Source organism: Capricornis sumatraensis, chromosome 4, assembly GCF_032405125.1.
Source record: "Capricornis sumatraensis isolate serow.1 chromosome 4, serow.2, whole genome shotgun sequence".
NCBI classification, from domain to species: domain Eukaryota; kingdom Metazoa; phylum Chordata; class Mammalia; order Artiodactyla; family Bovidae; genus Capricornis; species Capricornis sumatraensis.
Window position 1 is genome coordinate 139,619,645 of NC_091072.1, and position 8,547 is coordinate 139,628,191.

An 8,547-nucleotide genomic window follows, 5' to 3' on the forward strand; every position below is an offset into this window, starting at 1 on the left:
GTGGTCAGGGGCAGTGGCTGGGAGGAGCTGCCCCACGTCCGAGGCCAGTAGCAGCCCGGAGGAGACACCCCACATCCGAGGTCAGGGCGACGACAGGGAGGAGCTATCCCGCGTCCGACAGAGGTCAGGGGCGGCCGGGAGGAGACACCCCGCGTCCGAGTCCAGGGGAGGTGACCCTGAGGAGCCACCCCGAGCCTGAGGCCAGGGCCGGCGGCCGGGAGGAGCAACCCGAGGAGTGGTTGCTGCCCAGGCATAGGAGGGCCTAGAGGAGCTATCCCACGTTGAAGGTCAGGAACGGTGGCGGTAAGGAGATGCCCCTCATCCAAGGTAAGGAAAAATAGCTGTGCTTTGCTGGAGCAGCCGTGAAGAGATACCCCACGACCAAAGTAAGAGAAACCCAAGTAAGATGGTAGGTATTGCAAGAGGGCATCAGAGGGCAGACACACTGAAACCATACTCACAGAAAACTCGTCAATCTAATCACGCTAGGACCACAGCCTTGTCCAAATCAATGAAACCAAGCCATGCCTGTGGGGCAACCCAAGATGGGTGGGTCATGGTGGAGAGGTCTGACAGAATGTTGTTCACTGGAGAAGGGAATGGCAAGCCACTTCAGTATTCTTGCTTTGAGAACACCATGAACAGTATGAAAGAATAGTTAGAAGCTAAAAATTTAAGGAATGTTGTAGTGTTAGCATATTTTACTATAGCTTATAGAGATTAGGAATTTTAGAGATATTAATAGCTAGACTGGACATGGAACAACAGACTGGCTCCAAATAGGAAAAGGAGTACGTCAAGGCTGTATATTGTCACCCTGCTTATTCAACTTATATGCAGAGTACATCATGAGAAACGCTGGACTGGAAGAAACACAAGCTGGAATCAAGATTGCCAGGAGAAATATCAATAACCTCAGATATGCAGATGATACCACCCTTATGGCAGAAAGTGAAGAGGAACTAAAAAGCTTCTTGATGAAAGTGAAAGAAGAGAGTGAAAAAGTTGGCTTAAAGCTCAACATTCAGAAAACGAAGATCATGGCATCTGGTCCCATCACTTCATGGGAAATAGATGAGGAAACAGTGGAAACCGTGTCAGACTTTATTTTGGGGGGCTCCCAAATCACTGCAGATGGTGAATACAGCCATGAAATTAAAAGACACTTACTCCTTGGAAGAAAAGTTATGACCAACCTAGATAGTATATTCAAAAGCAGAGACATTACTTGGCCGACTAAAGTCCGTCTAATCAAGGCTATGTTTTTTTTTGCGTGTGTGTGGTCATGTATGGATGTGAGAGTTGGACTGTGAAGAAGGCCGAGCGCCGAAGAATTGATGCTTTTGAACTGTGGTGTTGGAGAAGACTCTTGAGAATCCCTTGGACTGCAAGGAGATCCAACCGGTCCATTCTGAAGGAGATCAACCCTGGGATTTCTTTGGAAGGAATGATGCTAAAGCTGCAGCTCCAGTACTTTGGCCACCTCATGCGAAGTGTTGACTCATTGGAAAAGACTCTGATGCTGGGAGGGATTGGGGGCAGGAGGAGAAGGGGATGACCGAGGATGAGATGGCTGGATGGCATCACGGACTCAATGGACGTGAGTCTGAGTGAACTCCGGGAGTTGGTGATGGACAGGGAGGCCTGGCGTGCTGCAATTCATGGGATCGCAAAGAGTCAGACACGACTGTGCGACTGAACTAAGAAGCCTTTTTATGAGATAGTGATCTTAAGATACTAGGGCCAAACAGGAATTAGAAAGATAGGAAATAAACTGAGGAATATGGCATGAGTTACAATGTAATCACAAGTTCCGTATAGGACACATAAGAGGAAGTAGATAAAAGATAGTAAAGCCGATTTTGAGAGAATCACTGAAGCAGGAACTCTGTAGGGCAACAATGATTTCTGGAGACAATAAATCTGGGTCTGGGCGGGGGGCTGGAAATGTCAAATCTCTGCCCTAATGTTTTTGTCAAAGTATAAAAGAAAACCTGAAGCTTGAAATAAACTTGCAGTCCTGCACCTTGAGTTAGAGGCTACATCATTGTCTGCTGACACTGCTCATCCCTTCAGGCTGATTCCCTGGCTTCTGGAGCTGGACTCCAGCAAGGACTGGAGAAGGGAATGGCAACCCAGATAAAAAAATCTCCAAACATCTAGGTCAGGCCAGGTTATTTTTCATTTCAGGGTTTCAGTGAAAAGCAAAACACATATATGTTCTCAAATTTACCATAGTTTGTATTCTGTAAATCAGTTGTCTCAAATTGAAAATCCATCTTCCATGGAAACCATGTCATATAATAATTTTTTTTCATTTTTTTTAAATTTTAAAATCTTTAATTCTTACATGTGTTCCCAAACATGAACCCCTCTCCCACCTCCCTCCCCATAACATCTCTGTGGGTCATCCCCATGCACCAGCCCCAAGCATGCTGTATCCTGCGTCAGACATAGACTGGCGATTCAATTCTTACATGATAATATACATGTTAGAATGCCATTCTCCCAAATCATCCCACCCTCTCTCTCTCCCTCTGAGTCCAAAAGTCCGTTATACACAGCTGTGTCTTTTTTCCTGTCTTGCATACAGGGTCGTCATTGCCATCTTTCTAAATTCCATATATATGTGTTAGTATACTGTATTGGTGTTTTTCTTTCTGGCTTACTTCACTCTGTATAATCGGCTCCAGTTTCATCCATCTCATCAGAACTGATTCAAATGAATTCTTTTTAACGGCTGAGTAATACTCCATTGTGTATATGTCCCACAGCTTTCTTATCCATTCATCTGCTGATGGACATCTAGGTTGTTTCCATGTCCTGGCTATTATAAACAGTGCTGCGATGAACATTGGGGTACATGTGTCTCTTTCAATTCTGGTTTCCTCGGTGTGTATGCCCAGCAGTGGGATTGCTGGGTCATAAGGTAGTTCTATTTGCAATTTTTTAAGGAATCTCCACACTGTTCTCCATAGTGGCTGTACTAGTTTGCATTCCCACCAACAGTGTAGGAGGGTTCCCTTTTCTCCACACCCTCTCCAGCATTTATTGCTTGCAGATTTTTGGACCGCAGTCATTCTGACTGGTGTGAAGTGGTACCTCATTGTAGTTTTGATTTGCATTTCTCTGATAAAGAGTGATGTTGAGCATCTTTTCATGTGTTTGTTAGCCATCCATATGTCTTCTTTGGAGAAATGTCTATTTAGTTCTTTGGCCCATTTTTTGATTGGGTCGTTTATTTTTCTGGAATTGAGCTGCATAAGTTGCTTGTATATTTTTGAGATTAGTTGTTTGTCAGTTGCTTCATTTGCTATTATTTTCTCCCATTCAGAAGGCTGTCTTTTCACCTTGCTTATATTTTCCCTTGTTGTGCAGAAGCTTTTACTTTTAATTAGATCCCATTTGTTTATTTTTGCTTTTATTTCCAGAATTCTGGGAGGTGGATCATAGAGGATCCTGCTGTGATTTATGTCTGAGAGTGTTTTGCCTATGTTCTCCTCTAGGAGTTTTATAGTTTCTGGTCTTACATTTAGATCTTTAATCCATTTTGAGTTTATTTTTGTGTGCAGTGTTAGAAAGTGATCTAGTTTCATTCTTTTACAAGTGGTTGACCAGTTTTCCCAGCACCACTTGTTAAAGAGATTGTCTTTACTCCATTGTATATTCTTGCCTCCTTTGTGAAAGATAAGGTGTCCATATGTGTGTGGATTTATCTCTGGGCTTTCTATTTTGTTCCATTGATCTATATGTCTGTCTTTGTGCCAGTACCATACTGTTTTGATGACTGTGGCTTTGTAGTAGAGCCTGAAGTCAGGCAAGTTGATTCCTCCAGTTCCATTCTTCTTTCTCGAGATTGCTTTGGCAATTCGAGGTTTTTTGTATTTCCATACAAATCTTGAAATTATTTGTTCTAGTTCTGCGAAAAATATGGCTGGTAGCTTGATAGGGATTGCATTGAATTTGTAAATTGCTTTGGGTAGTATACTCATTTTCACTATATTGATTCTTCCGATCCATGAACATGGTATATTTCTCCATCTATTAGTGTCGTCTTTGATTTCTTTCATCAGTGTTTTATAGTTTTCTATATATAGGTCTTTAGTTTCTTTGGGTAGATATATTCCTAAGTATTTTATTCTTTTCGTTGTAATGGTGAATGGAATTGTTTCCTTAATTTCATTTTCTACTTTCACATTATTAGTGTATAGGAATGCAAGGGATTTCTGTGTGTTGATTTTATATCCTGCAACTTTACTATATTCATTGATGAGCTCTAGTAATTTTCTGGTGGAGTCTTTAGGGTTTTCCATGTAGAGGATCATGTTATCTGCAAACAGTGAGAGTTTTACTTCTTCTTTTCCAATTTGGATTCCTTTTATTTCTTTTTCTGCTCTGATTGCTGTGGCCAAAACTTCCAGAACTATGTTGAATAGTAGCGGTGAAAGTGGGCACCCTTGTCTTGTTCCTGACTTTAGGGGAAATGCTTTCAATTTTTCACCATTGAGGATAATGTTTGCTGTGGGTTTGTCATATATAGCTTTTATTATGTTGAGGTATGTTCCTTCTATTCCTGCTTTCTGGAGAGTTTTTATCATAAATGGATGTTGAATTTTGTCAAAGGCCTTCTCTGCATCTATTGAGATAATCATATGGTTTTTATTTTTCAATTTGTTAATGTGGTGAATTACATTGATTGATTTGCGGATATTGAAGAATCCTTGCATCCCTGGGATAAAGCCCACTTGGTCATGGTGTATGATCTTTTTAATGTGTTGTTGGATTCTGATTGCTAGAATTTTGTTGAGGATTTTTGCATCTATGTTCATCAGTGATATTGGCCTGTAGTTTTCTTTTTTTGTGACATCTTTGTCAGGTTATGGTATTAGGGTGATAGTGGCCTCATAGAATGAGTTTGGAAGTTTCCCTTCCTCTGCAATTTTCTGGAAGAGTTTGAGTAGGATAGGTGTTAGCTCTTCTCGAAATTTTTGGTAGAATTCAGCTGTGAAGCCGTCTGGACCTGGGCTTTCGTTTGCTGGAAGATTTCTGATTACAGTTTCAATTTCCGTGCTTGTGATGGGTCTGTTAAGATTTTCTATTTCTTCCTGGTTCAGTTTCAGAAAATTGTAATTTTCTAAGAATTTGTCCATTTCTTCCACGTTGTCCATTTTATTGGCATACAACTGCTGATAGTAGTCTCTTATGATCCTTTGTATTTCTGTGTTGTCTGTTGTGATCTCTCCATTTTCATTTCTAATTTTATTGATTTGATTTTTCTCTCTTTGCTTCTTGATGAGTCTGGCTAGTGGTTTGTCAATTTTATTTATCCTTTCAAAGAACCAGCTTTTGGCCTTGTTGATTTTTGCTATGGTCTCTTTTGTTTCTTTAGCATTTATTTCTGCCCTAATTTTTAAGATTTCTTTCCTTCTACTAACTCTGGGGTTCTCCAATTCTTCCTTTTCTAGTTGCTTTAGTTGTAGAGTTAGGTTATTTATTTGACTTTTTTCTTGTTTCTTGAGGTATGCCTGTATTGCTATGAACTTTCCTCTTAGCACTGCTTTTATAGTGTCCCACAGGTTTTGGGTTGTTGTGTTTTCATTTTCATTAGTTTCTATGCATATTTTGATTTCTTTTTTGATTTCTTCTGTTATTTGTTGGTTATTCAGAAGTGTGTTGTTCAACCTCCATATGTTGGAATTTTTAGTAGTTTTTCTCCTGTAATTGAGATCTAATCTTAATGCATTATGGTCAGAAAAGATGCTTGGGATGATTTCGATTTTTTTGAATTTATCAAGTTTAGATTTATGGCCCAGGATGTGATCTATCCTGGAGAAGGTTCCATGAGCACTTGAAAAAAAGGTGAAATTCATTGTTTTGGGGTGAAATGTCCTATAGATATCAATTAGGTCTAATTGATCTAATGTATCATTTAAAGTTTGCGTTTCTTTGTTAATTTTCTGTTTAGTTGATCTGTCCATAGGTGTGAGTGGGGTATTAAAGTCTCCCACTATTATTGTGTTATTGTTGATTTCCCCTTTCATACTTGTTAGCATTTGTCTTACATATTGCGGTGCTCCTATATTGGGTGCATATATATTTATAATTGTTATATCTTCTTCTTGGATTGATCCTTTGATCATTATGTAGTGGCCTTCTTTGTCTCTTTTCACAGCCTTTGTTTTAAAGTCTATTTTATCAGATATGAGTATTGCCACTCCTGCTTTCTTTTGGTCTCTATTCGCGTGGTATATCTTTTTCCAGCCCTTCACTTTCAGTCTGTACGTGTCCCTTGTTTTGAGGTGGGTCTCTTGTAAGCAGCATATAGAGGGGTCTTGTTTTTGTATCCATTCGGCCAGTCTTTGCCTTTTGGTTGGGGTGTTCAACCCATTTACATTTAAGGTAATTATTGATAAGTATGATCCAGTTACCATTTACTTTATTGTTTTGGGTTTGGGTTTATACACCCTTTTCGTGTTTCCTGTCTAGAGAATATCCTTTAGAATTTGTTGGAGAGCTGGTTTGGTGGTGCTGAATTCTCTCAGCTTTTGCTTGTCTGTAAAGCTTTTGATTTCTCCTTCGTATTTGAATGAGATCCTTGCTGGGTACAGTAATCTGGGCTGTAGGTTATTGTCTTTCATCACTTTAAGTATGTCTTGCCATTCCTTCCTGGTCTGAAGAGTTTCTATTGAAAGATCAGCTGTTATCCTTATGGGAATCCCTTTGTGTGTTATTTGTTGTTTTTCCCTTGCTGCTTTTAATATTTGTCTTTTGTGTTTGATCTTTGTTAATTTAATTAATATGTGTCTTGGGGTGTTTTGCCTTGGGTTTATCCTATTTGGAACTCTCTGTGTTTCTTGGACTTGGGTGATTATTTCCTTCCCCATTTTAGGGAAGTTTTCAACTATTATCTCCTCAAGGATTTTCTCATGATCTTTCTTTCTGTCTTCTTCTTCTGGGACTCCTATAATTCGAATGTTGGAGCCTTTCATATTGTCCTGGAGGTCTCTGAGATTGTCCTTATTTCTTTTAATTCGTTTTTCTTATTTCCTCTCTGATTCATTTATTTCTACCATTCTATCTTCTATTTCACTAATCCTATCTTCTGCCTCCGTTATTCTACTATTTGTTGCCTCCAGAGTGTTTATGATCTCATTTATTGCGTTATTCATTATATTTTGACTCTTTTTTATTTCTTCTAGGTCCTTGTTAAACCTTTCTTGCATCTTCTCAATCCTTGTCTCTAGGCTATTTATCTGTGATTCCATTTTGATTTCAAGATTTTGGATCATTTTCACTATCAATATTCGGAATTCCTTCTCAGGTAGATTCCCTACTTCTTCCTCTTTTGTTTGGTTTGGTGGGCAACTCTCCTGTTCCTTTACCTGCTGAATATTCCTCTGTCTCTTCATCTTCGTTATATTGCTGCGTTTGGGGTGGTCTTTTTATATTCTGGTAATTTGTGGAATTCTCTTTATTATGGAGATTCCTCACTGTTCTATCAGTGGCTTGTCAAGGTTTCCTGGTTAGGGAGGCTTGTGTTGGAGTTCTTGTGGGTGGAGCTGGGTTTCTTCTCTCTGGAGTGCAGTGGAGTGACCAGTAATGGGTTATGAGACATCAAAGGTTTTGGAATAATTTTGAGCTGCCTGTATATTGAAGCTCAGGGGAGTGTTCCTGTGTTGCTGGAGAATTTGAGTGGTATGTCTTGTTTTGGAACTTGTTGGCCCTTGGGTGGAGCTTGGTTTCAGTGTAGGTATGAAGGCATTTGATGAGCTCCTATTGCTTGATGTTCCCTGAATTCAAGAGTTCTCTAATGTTTTCAGGCTTTGGATTTAAGCCTCCTGCTTCTGGTCTTCAGTTTTATTTTTACAGTAGCCTCTAGACTTCTCCATCTATACAGCACTGATGATAAAACATCTAGGTTAAAGATGAAAAGTTTCTCCACATTGAGGGACACTCAGAGAGGTTCACTGAGTTACAAGGAGAAGAGAAGATGGAGGGGGTAGTTAGAGGTAACTGGAATGAGATGCGGTGAGATCAAAAGAGGAGAGAGCAGGCTAGCCAGTAGTCACTTCCTAATGTGCGCTCTATAGTCTGGACCGCTCAGAGGTATTTACGGAGTTATACAGGGAAGAGGAGAGGGAGGAAGTAGACAGAGGTGACCAGGAGGATAAGAGAGAGGAATGAGAAGGAGAGAGACAAATCCTGCCAGTAACCAGTTCCTTAGGTGTTCTCCACCGTCTGGAACATACAGAGATTCACAGAGTTGGATAGAGAAGAGATGGGGGAGAAAAGAGACAGAGGCCACCTGGTGGAGAAAAAGGAGAGTCCAAAGGAGAAGAGAGTGGTCAAGCCAGTAATCTCGCTCTCAGGTAAACTTGGGTAGTGAAGTTTGGGTTTTTAAATGTACAAAATTGACAACAAAAACCTAAGAGCAAAGATTAAAAATCTAGGGTAGAGGTTGGATTTTCAAAAATGCAATATTAAAGAAAAGAAGCAGAAGGAAAAAGGAGGAAAGAAAGAAAGAAAGAAGAAAACAAGAATTATTAA